The following is a 20,254-nucleotide window of genomic DNA, read 5'->3' as shown; positions in this document are numbered from 1 at the left end:
ACCAAATCTCCTGCAATGTTTCTGCCAAACAATATGTTCAACTCCCCACAAAGGAAACGCTGCTTTTATTAGGAAAGAGCTTTGCATTTTCTCCGACATTCTCCAGACATCCCATTGTGGCATGCAAATCCGGTGGCCTAAAATCTTCAAGCAAAAAAGCCACCCTGACAAGTATCGTTGGTAAGCTTAATTTGCAGGAAGGCATTTTATGTCCTTTTTGTGCCAGTTTCAGAAATGTTTTTCCTGATGTATCAACATGTATACGAATAGCAATCAGAATCGCTCCTTAGAGGTGTGCTTCCTTTGCTTCATATGACATGGTGTTGTTGCATTTGTTGAGATTCACACTGATAGCCACTGCTTTGGGACACATTCAGAAGTCTTCTTGCCGCAAGCAGTCAGAAATAGAATCTGACGTGGATCGGCAGATTTTCTGAAAAATAGAGCATCAAAATGCTCAACACAGTTGCTGGATAGTGGCATTTCAAATGTATTAACAACTCTTGTGTTTTATCTGGGTTTACCCACAAACGGACCTTGATCCAAAGGTACTTGGTATTACCTGCCACTTCTTGCTTTACAGTGGATATTTAGTAACTTTTCAAACATGCATGAATATATCCCTAACACGTCACGATAGCAGTTGCAATATCATTTTTTCTTTCAAAAAAGTTCTACTTTTATTTTTTAAATACTGTCCTTGAGCTCCAGTCAAGTGGATTTGGCGGTGTTTTTTTTTTTCTAGGAGTACTTATATGCTACCATTTCTTGCTATGAGAGAAAAAATATTCTCTTTTGTCTGGGATAAGCACGATTTTAGGTTTCGGATCACTTGAAGGCCTATTTGAAACCAAGGAGACATGGGTGATGGATTTCCGTGATGGCTTCTGTGCTCCAGTGGCGCAATCGGTCAGCGCGCGGTACTTATATGGCAGTATCTGTTGAGCAATGCCGAGGTTGTGAGTTCGAGCCTCACCTGGAGCATGCAGTTTCTTGCTTTTTGCCTTTATTCATGGAAAATGTAATCTGCACTTGCACCCTATGGCCTGAGAACTTTACAACAGGGCAATAAGCGCCCAAAGAAACTCAAGGTTCTTTCCTCAAGGGTGCTTGAATGAGCTGGCTTTCTGTTACACTGACCACATTCTTTAAATTGTGGACCAGAACAGATAAAGAAAATGTGCGCCTTCTACTTGATGAAAAGAGGTGTGGAGAGCTGCGACATGGCTTTTCTCTTTCAGAAAACTCATTCTTCTGACTTTGTAGCTCAAACCGCTTGCAATTCTGTAGCAAGTTTACAAGGGAAAATAAAAACAAAGATTTTGCCACCCTTACCTTGTAAAGTAAGAGAACGGATGCCTTCTGAAAGAAAAAAAAAGTCTTTGCTGTCATCTAGCGAAAGCCCCAGTGGCCTAATGGATAAGGCACTGGCCAGGGATTGTGGGTTCGAGTCCCATCTGGGGTGTTTGAGATCTTGCTTGACTCTTTCAAGTCACATCTAAAGCAAGGCTTTAGAATAAAACCTTTAGGACTTCCCTTTCCTGTTGCCTTAATTAATATGTGTGCCTTCTCCTAGTAGAACTCAGATTAGTTCAGCAGCATGCTATCAACTGAATGGAAACTTCTGCAAGATGGCTACAAGTCCTCTTGTCCAAAACCAAATCTCCTGCAATGTTTCTGCCAAACAATATGTTCAACTCCCCACAAAGGAAACGCTGCTTTTATTAGGAAAGAGCTTTGCATTTTCTCCGACATTCTCCAGACATCCCATTGTGGCATGCAAATCCGGTGGCCTAAAATCTTCAAGCAAAAAAGCCACCCTGACAAGTATCGTTGGTAAGCTTAATTTGCAGGAAGGCATTTTATGTCCTTTTTGTGCCAGTTTCAGAAATGTTTTTCCTGATGTATCAACATGTATACGAATAGCAATCAGAATCGCTCCTTAGAGGTGTGCTTCCTTTGCTTCATATGACATGGTGTTGTTGCATTTGTTGAGATTCACACTGATAGCCACTGCTTTGGGACACATTCAGAAGTCTTCTTGCCGCAAGCAGTCAGAAATAGAATCTGACGTGGATCGGCAGATTTTCTGAAAAATAGAGCATCAAAATGCTCAACACAGTTGCTGGATAGTGGCATTTCAAATGTATTAACAACTCTTGTGTTTTATCTGGGTTTACCCACAAACGGACCTTGATCCAAAGGTACTTGGTATTACCTGCCACTTCTTGCTTTACAGTGGATATTTAGTAACTTTTCAAACATGCATGAATATATCCCTAACACGTCACGATAGCAGTTGCAATATCATTTTTTCTTTCAAAAAAGTTCTACTTTTATTTTTTAAATACTGTCCTTGAGCTCCAGTCAAGTGGATTTGGCGGTGTTTTTTTTTTTTCTAGGAGTACTTATATGCTACCATTTCTTGCTATGAGAGAAAAAATATTCTCTTTTGTCTGGGATAAGCACGATTTTAGGTTTCGGATCACTTGAAGGCCTATTTGAAACCAAGGAGACATGGGTGATGGATTTCCGTGATGGCTTCTGTGCTCCAGTGGCGCAATCGGTCAGCGCGCGGTACTTATATGGCAGTATCTGTTGAGCAATGCCGAGGTTGTGAGTTCGAGCCTCACCTGGAGCATGCAGTTTCTTGCTTTTTGCCTTTATTCATGGAAAATGTAATCTGCACTTGCACCCTATGGCCTGAGAACTTTACAACAGGGCAATAAGCGCCCAAAGAAATTCAAGGTTCTTTCCTCAAGGGTGCTTGAATGAGCTGGCTTTCTGTTACACTGACCACATTCTTTAAATTGTGGACCAGAACAGATAAAGAAAATGTGCGCCTTCTACTTGATGAAAAGAGGTGTGGAGAGCTGCGACATGGCTTTTCTCTTTCAGAAAACTCATTCTTCTGACTTTGTAGCTCAAACCGCTTGCAATTCTGTAGCAAGTTTACAAGGGAAAATAAAAACAAAGATTTTGCCACCCTTACCTTGTAAAGTAAGAGAACGGATGCCTTCTGAAAGAAAAAAAAAGTCTTTGCTGTCATCTAGCGAAAGCCCCAGTGGCCTAATGGATAAGGCACTGGCCAGGGATTGTGGGTTCGAGTCCCATCTGGGGTGTTTGAGATCTTGCTTGACTCTTTCAAGTCACATCTAAAGCAAGGCTTTAGAATAAAACCTTTAGGACTTCCCTTTCCTGTTGCCTTAATTAATATGTGTGCCTTCTCCTAGTAGAACTCAGATTAGTTCAGCAGCATGCTATCAACTGAATGGAAACTTCTGCAAGATGGCTACAAGTCCTCTTGTCCAAAACCAAATCTCCTGCAATGTTTCTGCCAAACAATATGTTCAACTCCCCACAAAGGAAACGCTGCTTTTATTAGGAAAGAGCTTTGCATTTTCTCCGACATTCTCCAGACATCCCATTGTGGCATGCAAATCCGGTGGCCTAAAATCTTCAAGCAAAAAAGCCACCCTGACAAGTATCGTTGGTAAGCTTAATTTGCAGGAAGGCATTTTATGTCCTTTTTGTGCCAGTTTCAGAAATGTTTTTCCTGATGTATCAACATGTATACGAATAGCAATCAGAATCGCTCCTTAGAGGTGTGCTTCCTTTGCTTCATATGACATGGTGTTGTTGCATTTGTTGAGATTCACACTGATAGCCACTGCTTTGGGACACATTCAGAAGTCTTCTTGCCGCAAGCAGTCAGAAATAGAATCTGACGTGGATCGGCAGATTTTCTGAAAAATAGAGCATCAAAATGCTCAACACAGTTGCTGGATAGTGGCATTTCAAATGTATTAACAACTCTTGTGTTTTATCTGGGTTTACCCACAAACGGACCTTGATCCAAAGGTACTTGGTATTACCTGCCACTTCTTGCTTTACAGTGGATATTTAGTAACTTTTCAAACATGCATGAATATATCCCTAACACGTCACGATAGCAGTTGCAATATCATTTTTTCTTTCAAAAAAGTTCTACTTTTATTTTTTAAATACTGTCCTTGAGCTCCAGTCAAGTGGATTTGGCGGTGTTTTTTTTTTTTCTAGGAGTACTTATATGCTACCATTTCTTGCTATGAGAGAAAAAATATTCTCTTTTGTCTGGGATAAGCACGATTTTAGGTTTCGGATCACTTGAAGGCCTATTTGAAACCAAGGAGACATGGGTGATGGATTTCCGTGATGGCTTCTGTGCTCCAGTGGCGCAATCGGTCAGCGCGCGGTACTTATATGGCAGTATCTGTTGAGCAATGCCGAGGTTGTGAGTTCGAGCCTCACCTGGAGCATGCAGTTTCTTGCTTTTTGCCTTTATTCATGGAAAATGTAATCTGCACTTGCACCCTATGGCCTGAGAACTTTACAACAGGGCAATAAGCGCCCAAAGAAATTCAAGGTTCTTTCCTCAAGGGTGCTTGAATGAGCTGGCTTTCTGTTACACTGACCACATTCTTTAAATTGTGGACCAGAACAGATAAAGAAAATGTGCGCCTTCTACTTGATGAAAAGAGGTGTGGAGAGCTGCGACATGGCTTTTCTCTTTCAGAAAACTCATTCTTCTGACTTTGTAGCTCAAACCGCTTGCAATTCTGTAGCAAGTTTACAAGGGAAAATAAAAACAAAGATTTTGCCACCCTTACCTTGTAAAGTAAGAGAACGGATGCCTTCTGAAAGAAAAAAAAAGTCTTTGCTGTCATCTAGCGAAAGCCCCAGTGGCCTAATGGATAAGGCACTGGCCTCCTAAGCCAGGGATTGTGGGTTCGAGTCCCATCTGGGGTGTTTGAGATCTTGCTTGACTCTTTCAAGTCACATCTAAAGCAAGGCTTTAGAATAAAACCTTTAGGACTTCCCTTTCCTGTTGCCTTAATTAATATGTGTGCATTCTCCTAGTAGAACTCAGATTAGTTCAGCAGCATGCTATCAACTGAATGGAAACTTCTGCAAGATGGCTACAAGTCCTCTTGTCCAAAACCAAATCTCCTGCAATGTTTCTGCCAAACAATATGTTCAACTCCCCACAAAGGAAACGCTGCTTTTATTAGGAAAGAGCTTTGCATTTTCTCCGACATTCTCCAGACATCCCATTGTGGCATGCAAATCCGGTGGCCTAAAATCTTCAAGCAAAAAAGCCACCCTGACAAGTATCGTTGGTAAGCTTAATTTGCAGGAAGGCATTTTATGTCCTTTTTGTGCCAGTTTCAGAAATGTTTTTCCTGATGTATCAACATGTATACGAATAGCAATCAGAATCGCTCCTTAGAGGTGTGCTTCCTTTGCTTCATATGACATGGTGTTGTTGCATTTGTTGAGATTCACACTGATAGCCACTGCTTTGGGACACATTCAGAAGTCTTCTTGCCGCAAGCAGTCAGAAATAGAATCTGACGTGGATCGGCAGATTTTCTGAAAAATAGAGCATCAAAATGCTCAACACAGTTGCTGGATAGTGGCATTTCAAATGTATTAACAACTCTTGTGTTTTATCTGGGTTTACCCACAAACGGACCTTGATCCAAAGGTACTTGGTATTACCTGCCACTTCTTGCTTTACAGTGGATATTTAGTAACTTTTCAAACATGCATGAATATATCCCTAACACGTCACGATAGCAGTTGCAATATCATTTTTTCTTTCAAAAAAGTTCTACTTTTATTTTTTAAATACTGTCCTTGAGCTCCAGTCAAGTGGATTTGGCGGTGTTTTTTTTTTTCTAGGAGTACTTATATGCTACCATTTCTTGCTATGAGAGAAAAAATATTCTCTTTTGTCTGGGATAAGCACGATTTTAGGTTTCGGATCACTTGAAGGCCTATTTGAAACCAAGGAGACATGGGTGATGGATTTCCGTGATGGCTTCTGTGCTCCAGTGGCGCAATCGGTCAGCGCGCGGTACTTATATGGCAGTATCTGTTGAGCAATGCCGAGGTTGTGAGTTCGAGCCTCACCTGGAGCATGCAGTTTCTTGCTTTTTGCCTTTATTCATGGAAAATGTAATCTGCACTTGCACCCTATGGCCTGAGAACTTTACAACAGGGCAATAAGCGCCCAAAGAAACTCAAGGTTCTTTCCTCAAGGGTGCTTGAATGAGCTGGCTTTCTGTTACACTGACCACATTCTTTAAATTGTGGACCAGAACAGATAAAGAAAATGTGCGCCTTCTACTTGATGAAAAGAGGTGTGGAGAGCTGCGACATGGCTTTTCTCTTTCAGAAAACTCATTCTTCTGACTTTGTAGCTCAAACCGCTTGCAATTCTGTAGCAAGTTTACAAGGGAAAATAAAAACAAAGATTTTGCCACCCTTACCTTGTAAAGTAAGAGAACGGATGCCTTCTGAAAGAAAAAAAAAGTCTTTGCTGTCATCTAGCGAAAGCCCCAGTGGCCTAATGGATAAGGCACTGGCCAGGGATTGTGGGTTCGAGTCCCATCTGGGGTGTTTGAGATCTTGCTTGACTCTTTCAAGTCACATCTAAAGCAAGGCTTTAGAATAAAACCTTTAGGACTTCCCTTTCCTGTTGCCTTAATTAATATGTGTGCCTTCTCCTAGTAGAACTCAGATTAGTTCAGCAGCATGCTATCAACTGAATGGAAACTTCTGCAAGATGGCTACAAGTCCTCTTGTCCAAAACCAAATCTCCTGCAATGTTTCTGCCAAACAATATGTTCAACTCCCCACAAAGGAAACGCTGCTTTTATTAGGAAAGAGCTTTGCATTTTCTCCGACATTCTCCAGACATCCCATTGTGGCATGCAAATCCGGTGGCCTAAAATCTTCAAGCAAAAAAGCCACCCTGACAAGTATCGTTGGTAAGCTTAATTTGCAGGAAGGCATTTTATGTCCTTTTTGTGCCAGTTTCAGAAATGTTTTTCCTGATGTATCAACATGTATACGAATAGCAATCAGAATCGCTCCTTAGAGGTGTGCTTCCTTTGCTTCATATGACATGGTGTTGTTGCATTTGTTGAGATTCACACTGATAGCCACTGCTTTGGGACACATTCAGAAGTCTTCTTGCCGCAAGCAGTCAGAAATAGAATCTGACGTGGATCGGCAGATTTTCTGAAAAATAGAGCATCAAAATGCTCAACACAGTTGCTGGATAGTGGCATTTCAAATGTATTAACAACTCTTGTGTTTTATCTGGGTTTACCCACAAACGGACCTTGATCCAAAGGTACTTGGTATTACCTGCCACTTCTTGCTTTACAGTGGATATTTAGTAACTTTTCAAACATGCATGAATATATCCCTAACACGTCACGATAGCAGTTGCAATATCATTTTTTCTTTCAAAAAAGTTCTACTTTTATTTTTTAAATACTGTCCTTGAGCTCCAGTCAAGTGGATTTGGCGGTGTTTTTTTTTTTTCTAGGAGTACTTATATGCTACCATTTCTTGCTATGAGAGAAAAAATATTCTCTTTTGTCTGGGATAAGCACGATTTTAGGTTTCGGATCACTTGAAGGCCTATTTGAAACCAAGGAGACATGGGTGATGGATTTCCGTGATGGCTTCTGTGCTCCAGTGGCGCAATCGGTCAGCGCGCGGTACTTATATGGCAGTATCTGTTGAGCAATGCCGAGGTTGTGAGTTCGAGCCTCACCTGGAGCATGCAGTTTCTTGCTTTTTGCCTTTATTCATGGAAAATGTAATCTGCACTTGCACCCTATGGCCTGAGAACTTTACAACAGGGCAATAAGCGCCCAAAGAAATTCAAGGTTCTTTCCTCAAGGGTGCTTGAATGAGCTGGCTTTCTGTTACACTGACCACATTCTTTAAATTGTGGACCAGAACAGATAAAGAAAATGTGCGCCTTCTACTTGATGAAAAGAGGTGTGGAGAGCTGCGACATGGCTTTTCTCTTTCAGAAAACTCATTCTTCTGACTTTGTAGCTCAAACCGCTTGCAATTCTGTAGCAAGTTTACAAGGGAAAATAAAAACAAAGATTTTGCCACCCTTACCTTGTAAAGTAAGAGAACGGATGCCTTCTGAAAGAAAAAAAAAGTCTTTGCTGTCATCTAGCGAAAGCCCCAGTGGCCTAATGGATAAGGCACTGGCCTCCTAAGCCAGGGATTGTGGGTTCGAGTCCCATCTGGGGTGTTTGAGATCTTGCTTGACTCTTTCAAGTCACATCTAAAGCAAGGCTTTAGAATAAAACCTTTAGGACTTCCCTTTCCTGTTGCCTTAATTAATATGTGTGCATTCTCCTAGTAGAACTCAGATTAGTTCAGCAGCATGCTATCAACTGAATGGAAACTTCTGCAAGATGGCTACAAGTCCTCTTGTCCAAAACCAAATCTCCTGCAATGTTTCTGCCAAACAATATGTTCAACTCCCCACAAAGGAAACGCTGCTTTTATTAGGAAAGAGCTTTGCATTTTCTCCGACATTCTCCAGACATCCCATTGTGGCATGCAAATCCGGTGGCCTAAAATCTTCAAGCAAAAAAGCCACCCTGACAAGTATCGTTGGTAAGCTTAATTTGCAGGAAGGCATTTTATGTCCTTTTTGTGCCAGTTTCAGAAATGTTTTTCCTGATGTATCAACATGTATACGAATAGCAATCAGAATCGCTCCTTAGAGGTGTGCTTCCTTTGCTTCATATGACATGGTGTTGTTGCATTTGTTGAGATTCACACTGATAGCCACTGCTTTGGGACACATTCAGAAGTCTTCTTGCCGCAAGCAGTCAGAAATAGAATCTGACGTGGATCGGCAGATTTTCTGAAAAATAGAGCATCAAAATGCTCAACACAGTTGCTGGATAGTGGCATTTCAAATGTATTAACAACTCTTGTGTTTTATCTGGGTTTACCCACAAACGGACCTTGATCCAAAGGTACTTGGTATTACCTGCCACTTCTTGCTTTACAGTGGATATTTAGTAACTTTTCAAACATGCATGAATATATCCCTAACACGTCACGATAGCAGTTGCAATATCATTTTTTCTTTCAAAAAAGTTCTACTTTTATTTTTTAAATACTGTCCTTGAGCTCCAGTCAAGTGGATTTGGCGGTGTTTTTTTTTTTCTAGGAGTACTTATATGCTACCATTTCTTGCTATGAGAGAAAAAATATTCTCTTTTGTCTGGGATAAGCACGATTTTAGGTTTCGGATCACTTGAAGGCCTATTTGAAACCAAGGAGACATGGGTGATGGATTTCCGTGATGGCTTCTGTGCTCCAGTGGCGCAATCGGTCAGCGCGCGGTACTTATATGGCAGTATCTGTTGAGCAATGCCGAGGTTGTGAGTTCGAGCCTTACCTGGAGCATGCAGTTTCTTGCTTTTTGCCTTTATTCATGGAAAATGTAATCTGCACTTGCACCCTATGGCCTGAGAACTTTACAACAGGGCAATAAGCGCCCAAAGAAACTCAAGGTTCTTTCCTCAAGGGTGCTTGAATGAGCTGTCTTTCTGTTACACTGACCACATTCTTTAAATTGTGGACCAGAACAGATAAAGAAAATGTGCGCCTTCTACTTGATGAAAAGAGGTGTGGAGAGCTGCGACATGGCTTTTCTCTTTCAGAAAACTCATTCTTCTGACTTTGTAGCTCAAACCGCTTGCAATTCTGTAGCAAGTTTACAAGGGAAAATAAAAACAAAGATTTTGCCACCCTTACCTTGTAAAGTAAGAGAACGGATGCCTTCTGAAAGAAAAAAAAAGTCTTTGCTTTCATCTAGCGAAAACCCCAGTGGCCTAATGGATAAGGCACTGGCCTCCTAAGCCAGGGATTGTGGGTTCGAGTCCCATCTGGGGTGTTTGAGATCTTGCTTGACTCTTTCAAGTCACATCTAAAGCAAGGCTTTAGAATAAAACCTTTAGGACTTCCCTTTCCTGTTGCCTTAATTAATATGCGTGCCTTCTCCTAGTAGAACTCAGATTAGTTCAGCAGCATGCTATCAACTGAATGGAAACTTCTGCAAGATGGCTACAAGTCCTCTTGTCCAAAACCAAATCTCCTGCAATGTTTCTGCCAAACAATATGTTCAACTCCCCACAAAGGAAACGCTGCTTTTATTAGGAAAGAGCTTTGCATTTTCTCCGACATTCTCCAGACATCCCATTGTGGCATGCAAATCCGGTGGCCTAAAATCTTCAAGCAAAAAAGCCACCCTGACAAGTATCGTTGGTAAGCTTAATTTGCAGGAAGGCATTTTATGTCCTTTTTGTGCCAGTTTCAGAAATGTTTTTCCTGATGTATCAACATGTATACGAATAGCAATCAGAATCGCTCCTTAGAGGTGTGCTTCCTTTGCTTCATATGACATGGTGTTGTTGCATTTGTTGAGATTCACACTGATAGCCACTGCTTTGGGACACATTCAGAAGTCTTCTTGCCGCAAGCAGTCAGAAATAGAATCTGACGTGGATCGGCAGATTTTCTGAAAAATAGAGCATCAAAATGCTCAACACAGTTGCTGGATAGTGGCATTTCAAATGTATTAACAACTCTTGTGTTTTATCTGGGTTTACCCACAAACGGACCTTGATCCAAAGGTACTTGGTATTACCTGCCACTTCTTGCTTTACAGTGGATATTTAGTAACTTTTCAAACATGCATGAATATATCCCTAACACGTCACGATAGCAGTTGCAATATCATTTTTTCTTTCAAAAAAGTTCTACTTTTATTTTTTAAATACTGTCCTTGAGCTCCAGTCAAGTGGATTTGGCGGTGTTTTTTTTTTTTCTAGGAGTACTTATATGCTACCATTTCTTGCTATGAGAGAAAAAAATATTCTCTTTTGTCTGGGATAAGCACGATTTTAGGTTTCGGATCACTTGAAGGCCTATTTGAAACCAAGGAGACATGGGTGATGGATTTCCGTTATGGCTTCTGTGCTCCAGTGGCGCAATCGGTCAGCGCGCGGTACTTATATGGCAGTATCTGTTGAGCAATGCCGAGGTTGTGAGTTCGAGCCTCACCTGGAGCATGCAGTTTCTTGCTTTTTGCCTTTATTCATGGAAAATGTAATCTGCACTTGCACCCTATGGCCTGAGAACTTTACAACAGGGCAATAAGCGCCCAAAGAAACTCAAGGTTCTTTCCTCAAGGGTGCTTGAATGAGCTGTCTTTCTGTTACACTGACCACATTCTTTAAATTGTGGACCAGAACAGATAAAGAAAATGTGCGCCTTCTACTTGATGAAAAGAGGTGTGGAGAGCTGCGACATGGCTTTTCTCTTTCAGAAAACTCATTCTTCTGACTTTGTAGCTCAAACCGCTTGCAATTCTGTAGCAAGTTTACAAGGGAAAATAAAAACAAAGATTTTGCCACCCTTACCTTGTAAAGTAAGAGAACGGATGCCTTCTGAAAGAAAAAAAAAGTCTTTGCTGTCATCTAGCGAAAGCCCCAGTGGCCTAATGGATAAGGCACTGGCCTCCTAAGCCAGGGATTGTGGGTTCGAGTCCCATCTGGGGTGTTTGAGATCTTGCTTGACTCTTTCAAGTCACATCTAAAGCAAGGCTTTAGAATAAAACCTTTAGGACTTCCCTTTCCTGTTGCCTTAATTAATATGCGTGCCTTCTCCTAGTAGAACTCAGATTAGTTCAGCAGCATGCTATCAACTGAATGGAAACTTCTGCAAGATGGCTACAAGTCCTCTTGTCCAAAACCAAATCTCCTGCAATGTTTCTGCCAAACAATATGTTCAACTCCCCACAAAGGAAACGCTGCTTTTATTAGGAAAGAGCTTTGCATTTTCTCCGACATTCTCCAGACATCCCATTGTGGCATGCAAATCCGGTGGCCTAAAATCTTCAAGCAAAAAAGCCACCCTGACAAGTATCGTTGGTAAGCTTAATTTGCAGGAAGGCATTTTATGTCCTTTTTGTGCCAGTTTCAGAAATGTTTTTCCTGATGTATCAACATGTATACGAATAGCAATCAGAATCGCTCCTTAGAGGTGTGCTTCCTTTGCTTCATATGACATGGTGTTGTTGCATTTGTTGAGATTCACACTGATAGCCACTGCTTTGGGACACATTCAGAAGTCTTCTTGCCGCAAGCAGTCAGAAATAGAATCTGACGTGGATCGGCAGATTTTCTGAAAAATAGAGCATCAAAATGCTCAACACAGTTGCTGGATAGTGGCATTTCAAATGTATTAACAACTCTTGTGTTTTATCTGGGTTTACCCACAAACGGACCTTGATCCAAAGGTACTTGGTATTACCTGCCACTTCTTGCTTTACAGTGGATATTTAGTAACTTTTCAAACATGCATGAATATATCCCTAACACGTCACGATAGCAGTTGCAATATCATTTTTTCTTTCAAAAAAGTTCTACTTTTATTTTTTAAATACTGTCCTTGAGCTCCAGTCAAGTGGATTTGGCGGTGTTTTTTTTTTTTCTAGGAGTACTTATATGCTACCATTTCTTGCTATGAGAGAAAAAAATATTCTCTTTTGTCTGGGATAAGCACGATTTTAGGTTTCGGATCACTTGAAGGCCTATTTGAAACCAAGGAGACATGGGTGATGGATTTCCGTTATGGCTTCTGTGCTCCAGTGGCGCAATCGGTCAGCGCGCGGTACTTATATGGCAGTATCTGTTGAGCAATGCCGAGGTTGTGAGTTCGAGCCTCACCTGGAGCATGCAGTTTCTTGCTTTTTGCCTTTATTCATGGAAAATGTAATCTGCACTTGCACCCTATGGCCTGAGAACTTTACAACAGGGCAATAAGCGCCCAAAGAAACTCAAGGTTCTTTCCTCAAGGGTGCTTGAATGAGCTGTCTTTCTGTTACACTGACCACATTCTTTAAATTGTGGACCAGAACAGATAAAGAAAATGTGCACCTTCTACTTGATGAAAAGAGGTGTGGAGAGCTGCGACATGGCTTTTCTCTTTCAGAAAACTCATTCTTCTGACTTTGTAGCTCAAACCGCTTGCAATTCTGTAGCAAGTTTACAAGGGAAAATAAAAACAAAGATTTTGCCACCCTTACCTTGTAAAGTAAGAGAACGGATGCCTTCTGAAAGAAAAAAAAAGTCTTTGCTGTCATCTAGCTAAAGCCCCAGTGGCCTAATGGATAAGGCACTGGCCTCCTAAGCCAGGGATTGTGGGTTCGAGTCCCATCTGGGGTGTTTGAGATCTTGCTTGACTCTTTCAAGTCACATCTAAAGCAAGGCTTTAGAATAAAACCTTTAGGACTTCCCTTTCCTGTTGCCTTAATTAATATGTGTGCCTTCTCCTAGTAGAACTCAGATTAGTTCAGCAGCTTGCTATCAACTGAATGGAAACTTCTGCAAGATGGCTACAAGTCCTCTTGTCCAAAACCAAATCTCCTGCAATGTTTCTGCCAAACAATATGTTCAACTCCCCACAAAGGAAACGCTGCTTTTATTAGGAAAGAGCTTTGCATTTTCTCCGACATTCTCCAGACATCCCATTGTGGCATGCAAATCCGGTGGCCTAAAATCTTCAAGCAAAAAAGCCACCCTGACAAGTATCGTTGGTAAGCTTAATTTGCAGGAAGGCATTTTATGTCCTTGTTGTGCCAGTTTCAGAAATGTTTTTCCTGATGTATCAACATGTATACGAATAGCAATCAGAATCGCTCCTTAGAGGTGTGCTTCCTTTGCTTCATATGACATGGTGTTGTTGCATTTGTTGAGATTCACACTGATAGCCACTGCTTTGGGACACATTCAGAAGTCTTCTTGCCGCAAGCAGTCAGAAATAGAATCTGACGTGGATCGGCAGATTTTCTGAAAAATAGAGCATCAAAATGCTCAACACAGTTGCTGGATAGTGGCATTTCAAATGTATTAACAACTCTTGTGTTTTATCTGGGTTTACCCACAAACGGACCTTGATCCAAAGGTACTTGGTATTACCTGCCACTTCTTGCTTTACAGTGGATATTTAGTAACTTTTCAAACATGCATGAATATATCCCTAACACGTCACGATAGCAGTTGCAATATCATTTTTTCTTTCAAAAAAGTTCTACTTTTATTTTTTAAATACTGTCCTTGAGCTCCAGTCAAGTGGATTTGGCGGTGTTTTTTTTTTTTCTAGGAGTACTTATATGCTACCATTTCTTGCTATGAGAGAAAAAAATATTCTCTTTTGTCTGGGATAAGCACGATTTTAGGTTTCGGATCACTTGAAGGCCTATTTGAAACCAAGGAGACATGGGTGATGGATTTCCGTTATGGCTTCTGTGCTCCAGTGGCGCAATCGGTCAGCGCGCGGTACTTATATGGCAGTATCTGTTGAGCAATGCCGAGGTTGTGAGTTCGAGCCTCACCTGGAGCATGCAGTTTCTTGCTTTTTGCCTTTATTCATGGAAAATGTAATCTGCACTTGCACCCTATGGCCTGAGAACTTTACAACAGGGCAATAAGCGCCCAAAGAAACTCAAGTTTCTTTCCTCAAGGGTGCTTGAATGAGCTGTCTTTCTGTTACACTGACCACATTCTTTAAATTGTGGACCAGAACAGATAAAGAAAATGTGCGCCTTCTACTTGATGAAAAGAGGTGTGGAGAGCTGCGACATGGCTTTTCTCTTTCAGAAAACTCATTCTTCTGACTTTGTAGCTCAAACCGCTTGCAATTCTGTAGCAAGTTTACAAGGGAAAATAAAAACAAAGATTTTGCCACCCTTACCTTGTAAAGTAAGAGAACGGATGCCTTCTGAAAGAAAAAAAAAGTCTTTGCTGTCATCTAGCTAAAGCCCCAGTGGCCTAATGGATAAGGCACTGGCCTCCTAAGCCAGGGATTGTGGGTTCGAGTCCCATCTGGGGTGTTTGAGATCTTGCTTGACTCTTTCAAGTCACATCTAAAGCAAGGCTTTAGAATAAAACCTTTAGGACTTCCCTTTCCTGTTGCCTTAATTAATATGTGTGCCTTCTCCTAGTAGAACTCAGATTAGTTCAGCAGCATGCTATCAACTGAATGGAAACTTCTGCAAGATGGCTACAAGTCCTCTTGTCCAAAACCAAATCTCCTGCAATGTTTCTGCCAAACAATATGTTCAACTCCCCACAAAGGAAACGCTGCTTTTATTAGGAAAGAGCTTTGCATTTTCTCCGACATTCTCCAGACATCCCATTGTGGCATGCAAATCCGGTGGCCTAAAATCTTCAAGCAAAAAAGCCACCCTGACAAGTATCGTTGGTAAGCTTAATTTGCAGGAAGGCATTTTATGTCCTTTTTGTGCCAGTTTCAGAAATGTTTTTCCTGATGTATCAACATGTATACGAATAGCAATCAGAATCGCTCCTTAGAGGTGTGCTTCCTTTGCTTCATATGACATGGTGTTGTTGCATTTGTTGAGATTCACACTGATAGCCACTGCTTTGGGACACATTCAGAAGTCTTCTTGCCGCAAGCAGTCAGAAATAGAATCTGACGTGGATCGGCAGATTTTCTGAAAAATAGAGCATCAAAATGCTCAACACAGTTGCTGGATAGTGGCATTTCAAATGTATTAACAACTCTTGTGTTTTATCTGGGTTTACCCACAAACGGACCTTGATCCAAAGGTACTTGGTATTACCTGCCACTTCTTGCTTTACAGTGGATATTTAGTAACTTTTCAAACATGCATGAATATATCCCTAACACGTCACGATAGCAGTTGCAATATCATTTTTTCTTTCAAAAAAGTTCTACTTTTATTTTTTAAATACTGTCCTTGAGCTCCAGTCAAGTGGATTTGGCGGTGTTTTTTTTTTTCTAGGAGTACTTATATGCTACCATTTCTTGCTATGAGAGAAAAAAATATTCTCTTTTGTCTGGGATAAGCACGATTTTAGGTTTCGGATCACTTGAAGGCCTATTTGAAACCAAGGAGACATGGGTGATGGATTTCCGTGATGGCTTCTGTGCTCCAGTGGCGCAATCGGTCAGCGCGCGGTACTTATATGGCAGTATCTGTTGAGCAATGCCGAGGTTGTGAGTTCGAGCCTCACCTGGAGCATGCAGTTTCTTGCTTTTTGCCTTTATTCATGGAAAATGTAATCTGCACTTGCACCCTATGGCCTGAGAACTTTACAACAGGGCAATAAGCGCCCAAAGAAACTCAAGTTTCTTTCCTCAAGGGTGCTTGAATGAGCTGTCTTTCTGTTACACTGACCACATTCTTTAAATTGTGGACCAGAACAGATAAAGAAAATGTGCGCCTTCTACTTGATGAAAAGAGGTGTGGAGAGCTGCGACATGGCTTTTCTCTTTCAGAAAACTCATTCTTCTGACTTTGTAGCTCAAACCGCTTGCAATTCTGTAGCAAGTTTACAAGGGAAAATAAAAACAAAGATTTTGCCACCCTTACCTTGTAAAGTAAGAGAACGGATGCCTTCTGAAAGAAAAAAAAAGTCTTTGCTGTCATCTAGCGAAAGCCCCAGTGGCCTAATGGATAAGGCACTGGCCTCCTAAGCCAGGGATTGTGGGTTCGAGTCCCATCTGGGGTGTTTGAGATCTTGCTTGACTCTTTCAAGTCACATCTAAAGCAAGGCTTTAGAATAAAACCTTTAGGACTTCCCTTTCCTGTTGCCTTAATTAATATGCATGCCTTCTCCTAGTAGAACTCAGATTAGTTCAGCAGCATGCTATCAACTGAATGGAAACTTCTGCAAGATGGCTACAAGTCCTCTTGTCCAAAACCAAATCTCCTGCAATGTTTCTGCCAAACAATATGTTCAACTCCCCACAAAGGAAACGCTGCTTTTATTAGGAAAGAGCTTTGCATTTTCTCCGACATTCTCCAGACATCCCATTGTGGCATGCAAATCCGGTGGCCTAAAATCTTCAAGCAAAAAAGCCACCCTGACAAGTATCGTTGGTAAGCTTAATTTGCAGGAAGGCATTTTATGTCCTTGTTGTGCCAGTTTCAGAAATGTTTTTCCTGATGTATCAACATGTATACGAATAGCAATCAGAATCGCTCCTTAGAGGTGTGCTTCCTTTGCTTCATATGACATGGTGTTGTTGCATTTGTTGAGATTCACACTGATAGCCACTGCTTTGGGACACATTCAGAAGTCTTCTTGCCGCAAGCAGTCAGAAATAGAATCTGACGTGGATCGGCAGATTTTCTGAAAAATAGAGCATCAAAATGCTCAACACAGTTGCTGGATAGTGGCATTTCAAATGTATTAACAACTCTTGTGTTTTATCTGGGTTTACCCACAAACGGACCTTGATCCAAAGGTACTTGGTATTACCTGCCACTTCTTGCTTTACAGTGGATATTTAGTAACTTTTCAAACATGCATGAATATATCCCTAACACGTCACGATAGCAGTTGCAATATCATTTTTTCTTTCAAAAAAGTTCTACTTTTATTTTTTAAATACTGTCCTTGAGCTCCAGTCAAGTGGATTTGGCGGTGTTTTTTTTTTTTTCTAGGAGTACTTATATGCTACCAATTCTTGCTATGAGAGAAAAAATATTCTCTTTTGTCTGGGATAAGCACGATTTTAGGTTTCGGATCACTTGAAGGCCTATTTGAAACCAAGGAGACATGGGTGATGGATTTCCGTGATGGCTTCTGTGCTCCAGTGGCGCAATCGGTCAGCGCGCGGTACTTATATGGCAGTATCTGTTGAGCAATGCCGAGGTTGTGAGTTCGAGCCTCACCTGGAGCATGCAGTTTCTTGCTTTTTGCCTTTATTCATGGAAAATGTAATCTGCACTTGCACCCTATGGCCTGAGAACTTTACAACAGGGCAATAAGCAATAAAACTCAAGGTTCTTTCTTTCAAGGTTCTTTCCTCAAGGGTGCTTGAATGAGCTGTCTTTCTGTTACACTGACCACATTCTTTAAATTGTGGACCAGAACAGATAAAGAAAATGTGCGCCTTCTACTTGATGAAAAGAGGTGTGGAGAGCTGCGACATGGCTTTTCTCTTTCAGAAAACTCATTCTTCTGACTTTGTAGCTCAAACCGCTTGCAATTCTGTAGCAAGTTTACAAGGGAAAATAAAAACAAAGATTTTGCCACCCTTACCTTGTAAAGTAAGAGAACGGATGCCTTCTGAAAGAAAAAAAAAGTCTTTGCTGTCATCTAGCGAAAGCCCCAGTGGCCTAATGGATAAGGCACTGGCCTCCTAAGCCAGGGATTGTGGGTTCGAGTCCCATCTGGGGTGTTTGAGATCTTGCTTGACTCTTTCAAGTCACATCTAAAGCAAGGCTTTAGAATAAAACCTTTAGGAGTTCCCTTTCCTGTTGCCTTAATTAATATGCGTGCCTTCTCCTAGTAGAACTCAGATTAGTTCAGCAGCATGCTATCAACTGAATGGAAACTTCTGCAAGATGGCTACAAGTCCTCTTGTCCAAAACCAAATCTCCTGCAATGTTTCTGCCAAACAATATGTTCAACTCCCCACAAAGGAAACGCTGCTTTTATTAGGAAAGAGCTTTGCATTTTCTCCGACATTCTCCAGACATCCCATTGTGGCATGCAAATCCGGTGGCCTAAAATCTTCAAGCAAAAAAGCCACCCTGACAAGTATCGTTGGTAAGCTTAATTTGCAGGAAGGCATTTTATGTCCTTGTTGTGCCAGTTTCAGAAATGTTTTTCCTGATGTATCAACATGTATACGAATAGCAATCAGAATCGCTCCTTAGAGGTGTGCTTCCTTTGCTTCATATGACATGGTGTTGTTGCATTTGTTGAGATTCACACTGATAGCCACTGCTTTGGGACACATTCAGAAGTCTTCTTGCCGCAAGCAGTCAGAAATAGAATCTGACGTGGATCGGCAGATTTTCTGAAAAATAGAGCATCAAAATGCTCAACACAGTTGCTGGATAGTGGCATTTCAAATGTATTAACAACTCTTGTGTTTTATCTGGGTTTACCCACAAACGGACCTTGATCCAAAGGTACTTGGTATTACCTGCCACTTCTTGCTTTACAGTGGATATTTAGTAACTTTTCAAACATGCATGAATATATCCCTAACACGTCACGATAGCAGTTGCAATATCATTTTTTCTTTCAAAAAAGTTCTACTTTTATTTTTTAAATACTGTCCTTGAGCTCCAGTCAAGTGGATTTGGCGGTGTTTTTTTTTTTTCTAGGAGTACTTATATGCTACCATTTCTTGCTATGAGAGAAAAAAATATTCTCTTTTGTCTGGGATAAGCACGATTTTAGGTTTCGGATCACTTGAAGGCCTATTTGAAACCAAGGAGACATGGGTGATGGATTTCCGTGATGGCTTCTGTGCTCCAGTGGCGCAATCGGTCAGCGCGCAGTACTTATATGGCAGTATCTGTTGAGCAATGCCGAGGTTGTGAGTTCGAGCCTCACCTGGAGCATGCAGTTTCTTGCTTTTTGCCTTTATTCATGGAAAATGTAATCTGCACTTGCACCCTATGGCCTGAGAACTTTACAACAGGGCAATAAGCGCCCAAAGAAACTCAAGGTTCTTTCCTCAAGGGTGCTTGAATGAGCTGTCTTTCTGTTACACTGACCACTTTCTTTAAATTGTGGACCAGAACAGATAAAGAAAATGTGCGCCTTCTACTTGATGAAAAGAGGTGTGGAGAGCTGCGACATGGCTTTTCTCTTTCAGAAAACTCATTCTTCTGACTTTGTAGCTCAAACCGCTTGCAATTCTGTAGCAAGTTTACAAGGGAAAATAAAAACAAAGATTTTGCCACCCTTACCTTGTAAAGTAAGAGAACGGATGCCTTCTGAAAGAAAAAAAAAGTCTTTGCTGTCATCTAGCGAAAGCCCCAGTGGCCTAATGGATAAGGCACTGGCCTCCTAAGCCAGGGATTGTGGGTTCGAGTCCCATCTGGGGTGTTTGAGATCTTGCTTGACTCTTTCAAGTCACATCTAAAGCAAGGCTTTAGAATAAAACCTTTAGGAGTTCCCTTTCCTGTTGCCTTAATTAATATGCGTGCCTTCTCCTAGTAGAACTCAGATTAGTTCAGCAGCATGCTATCAACTGAATGGAAACTTCTGCAAGATGGCTACAAGTCCTCTTGTCCAAAACCAAATCTCCTGCAATGTTTCTGCCAAACAATATGTTCAACTCCCCACAAAGGAAACGCTGCTTTTATTAGGAAAGAGCTTTGCATTTTCTCCGACATTCTCCAGACATCCCATTGTGGCATGCAAATCCGGTGGCCTAAAATCTTCAAGCAAAAAAGCCACCCTGACAAGTATCGTTGGTAAGCTTAATTTGCAGGAAGGCATTTTATGTCCTTGTTGTGCCAGTTTCAGAAATGTTTTTCCTGATGTATCAACATGTATACGAATAGCAATCA

At 41.2% G+C, this 20,254-nt stretch overlaps 19 non-coding genes across 19 annotated transcripts; all 19 read left to right on the top strand.

The window, feature by feature from the left end:
* Positions 1 to 891: 891 nt before the first annotated feature.
* On the top strand, positions 892 to 984 carry TRNAI-UAU (transfer RNA isoleucine (anticodon UAU)). Its single transcript is given in 2 exon segments — positions 892 to 929; positions 949 to 984. It is a non-coding gene; the product is annotated as a tRNA-Ile (tRNA).
* A 1,564-nt stretch (positions 985 to 2,548) lies between these two features.
* TRNAI-UAU (transfer RNA isoleucine (anticodon UAU)) lies at positions 2,549 to 2,641 on the top strand. The gene is given in 2 exon segments: positions 2,549 to 2,586; positions 2,606 to 2,641. It is a non-coding gene; the product is annotated as a tRNA-Ile (tRNA).
* Positions 2,642 to 4,205: 1,564 nt separating this feature from the next.
* Positions 4,206 to 4,298, top strand: TRNAI-UAU (transfer RNA isoleucine (anticodon UAU)). The gene is given in 2 exon segments: positions 4,206 to 4,243; positions 4,263 to 4,298. It is a non-coding gene; the product is annotated as a tRNA-Ile (tRNA).
* Positions 4,299 to 4,715: 417 nt separating this feature from the next.
* On the top strand, positions 4,716 to 4,788 carry TRNAR-CCU (transfer RNA arginine (anticodon CCU)). The gene has a single exon. It is a non-coding gene; the product is annotated as a tRNA-Arg (tRNA).
* A 1,082-nt stretch (positions 4,789 to 5,870) lies between these two features.
* Positions 5,871 to 5,963, top strand: TRNAI-UAU (transfer RNA isoleucine (anticodon UAU)). The gene is given in 2 exon segments: positions 5,871 to 5,908; positions 5,928 to 5,963. It is a non-coding gene; the product is annotated as a tRNA-Ile (tRNA).
* Positions 5,964 to 7,527: 1,564 nt separating this feature from the next.
* Positions 7,528 to 7,620, top strand: TRNAI-UAU (transfer RNA isoleucine (anticodon UAU)). The gene is given in 2 exon segments: positions 7,528 to 7,565; positions 7,585 to 7,620. It is a non-coding gene; the product is annotated as a tRNA-Ile (tRNA).
* A 417-nt stretch (positions 7,621 to 8,037) lies between these two features.
* Positions 8,038 to 8,110, top strand: TRNAR-CCU (transfer RNA arginine (anticodon CCU)). The gene has a single exon. It is a non-coding gene; the product is annotated as a tRNA-Arg (tRNA).
* Positions 8,111 to 9,702: 1,592 nt separating this feature from the next.
* On the top strand, positions 9,703 to 9,775 carry TRNAR-CCU (transfer RNA arginine (anticodon CCU)). The gene has a single exon. It is a non-coding gene; the product is annotated as a tRNA-Arg (tRNA).
* Positions 9,776 to 10,859: 1,084 nt separating this feature from the next.
* TRNAI-UAU (transfer RNA isoleucine (anticodon UAU)) lies at positions 10,860 to 10,952 on the top strand. The gene is given in 2 exon segments: positions 10,860 to 10,897; positions 10,917 to 10,952. It is a non-coding gene; the product is annotated as a tRNA-Ile (tRNA).
* Positions 10,953 to 11,369: 417 nt separating this feature from the next.
* TRNAR-CCU (transfer RNA arginine (anticodon CCU)) lies at positions 11,370 to 11,442 on the top strand. Its single transcript has one exon. It is a non-coding gene; the product is annotated as a tRNA-Arg (tRNA).
* Positions 11,443 to 12,526: 1,084 nt separating this feature from the next.
* TRNAI-UAU (transfer RNA isoleucine (anticodon UAU)) lies at positions 12,527 to 12,619 on the top strand. The gene is given in 2 exon segments: positions 12,527 to 12,564; positions 12,584 to 12,619. It is a non-coding gene; the product is annotated as a tRNA-Ile (tRNA).
* A 417-nt stretch (positions 12,620 to 13,036) lies between these two features.
* TRNAR-CCU (transfer RNA arginine (anticodon CCU)) lies at positions 13,037 to 13,109 on the top strand. Its single transcript has one exon. It is a non-coding gene; the product is annotated as a tRNA-Arg (tRNA).
* A 1,084-nt stretch (positions 13,110 to 14,193) lies between these two features.
* Positions 14,194 to 14,286, top strand: TRNAI-UAU (transfer RNA isoleucine (anticodon UAU)). Its single transcript is given in 2 exon segments — positions 14,194 to 14,231; positions 14,251 to 14,286. It is a non-coding gene; the product is annotated as a tRNA-Ile (tRNA).
* Positions 14,287 to 14,703: 417 nt separating this feature from the next.
* Positions 14,704 to 14,776, top strand: TRNAR-CCU (transfer RNA arginine (anticodon CCU)). The gene has a single exon. It is a non-coding gene; the product is annotated as a tRNA-Arg (tRNA).
* Positions 14,777 to 15,859: 1,083 nt separating this feature from the next.
* On the top strand, positions 15,860 to 15,952 carry TRNAI-UAU (transfer RNA isoleucine (anticodon UAU)). The gene is given in 2 exon segments: positions 15,860 to 15,897; positions 15,917 to 15,952. It is a non-coding gene; the product is annotated as a tRNA-Ile (tRNA).
* A 417-nt stretch (positions 15,953 to 16,369) lies between these two features.
* Positions 16,370 to 16,442, top strand: TRNAR-CCU (transfer RNA arginine (anticodon CCU)). The gene has a single exon. It is a non-coding gene; the product is annotated as a tRNA-Arg (tRNA).
* A 1,084-nt stretch (positions 16,443 to 17,526) lies between these two features.
* Positions 17,527 to 17,619, top strand: TRNAI-UAU (transfer RNA isoleucine (anticodon UAU)). Its single transcript is given in 2 exon segments — positions 17,527 to 17,564; positions 17,584 to 17,619. It is a non-coding gene; the product is annotated as a tRNA-Ile (tRNA).
* Positions 17,620 to 18,047: 428 nt separating this feature from the next.
* TRNAR-CCU (transfer RNA arginine (anticodon CCU)) lies at positions 18,048 to 18,120 on the top strand. Its single transcript has one exon. It is a non-coding gene; the product is annotated as a tRNA-Arg (tRNA).
* Positions 18,121 to 19,714: 1,594 nt separating this feature from the next.
* TRNAR-CCU (transfer RNA arginine (anticodon CCU)) lies at positions 19,715 to 19,787 on the top strand. The gene has a single exon. It is a non-coding gene; the product is annotated as a tRNA-Arg (tRNA).
* The last annotated feature ends 467 nt before the right edge of the window (positions 19,788 to 20,254 follow it).

This window comes from Lithobates pipiens, unplaced genomic scaffold (assembly GCF_037356315.1).
Source record: "Lithobates pipiens isolate NorthernLeopardFrog02 unplaced genomic scaffold, aLitPip1_a1.2 Scaffold_8, whole genome shotgun sequence".
NCBI lineage: Eukaryota > Metazoa > Chordata > Amphibia > Anura > Ranidae > Lithobates > Lithobates pipiens.
Note: the sequence above shows the minus strand (reverse complement) of the source record. Positions and strands in the feature narration are given on the sequence as shown.